Raw genomic sequence first — 1,153 nt, forward strand, 5'->3', positions numbered from 1 at the left:
TATCATAATTAAAAATAAATATCGTATTGCAAAATAAAAAAGTTTACTTCATGCATGTGTGTGCTGTGTACATGTATTAAATATATATATATATATATATATATATATATATATATATATATATATATATATATATATATATGTATTATATGTACATTATATATAGTTATATATAAATATATTTAATATAAAAAAATATTTATTTTTCTTAAATATATACATTTGTTTGTATTTAAATTCATAATATATATAAACAGAAACCTTGTGAAAGCAGCTTCAGCGTCCGGTGATTGTCTCAAGCTCTGTCAGGTCACTTTTCCAAGTTTCTCCAGAAATATTGAATTGGTTCAGTCCCAGGTTGTGTGTTTGAGGTCACTGTCGTGTTGGAAGGTGAGTCTTCTGCTCAGTCTGAGTCTTCTCTCGGTCCCCGTCGCTGAGAACCAGATCACTAATTCTGCCGCGCTGTGCGTTGATGTATTATTGATATGCATCGTGCCTGTCAAATAAACCCGGAAAATAAATCAATAAAAATATATGAATGCGTGTTTTCTTGCCAGTGAGCGCTGCAGAGATGTTTGATCTCGTGTAGGTTTCTCCAGTCTCCACATGATGATGGAGCTCAACTAGAGGGACCTTCAGGTGGTTGGTCATTACTCGAGCCACCGGTTGCTCAGTTTTCCCGGAGGCTGGCTCTAGGAACAGCTCTGGTTGCTTCGATGGTCTTTTATTATGTATAATGCATGCTTCGGTGACTCTTCAATGATGCACAATCTTTTCTGAACTCTTCCCCAGATGCGTGGATGCAGTCCTGTCTCTGTTTTTTGCTGTAATACTCATTTTCAGCTCATTAAGACGCGCGCCTTTCCAAATCACGTCCGTTCAGATGAATTGGTCACAGGTTAGCTTCCCTGTGGTTACGTCCACAGGCTAAATTTCACCCGTCTCAGATAAGGGTGTGAATACTTATGCAATGTAATTCGTTTTTTTATGTTTAATTAATTTAAGATGTTAAAAACCTGTTAAAAATTGCTTTGTGGTTGTGGTGTATGGAGCGTAGACAGATGAGAAGTATTTTAAAGGTTTGGTAGTGTCTTCAGTCTTCAGTGTCATATAATCCTTTAGAAATCAATCTAATATGCTAAATTATTATCAA

Source organism: Puntigrus tetrazona, chromosome 5 (assembly GCF_018831695.1).
Source record: "Puntigrus tetrazona isolate hp1 chromosome 5, ASM1883169v1, whole genome shotgun sequence".
Lineage (NCBI taxonomy): Eukaryota > Metazoa > Chordata > Actinopteri > Cypriniformes > Cyprinidae > Puntigrus > Puntigrus tetrazona.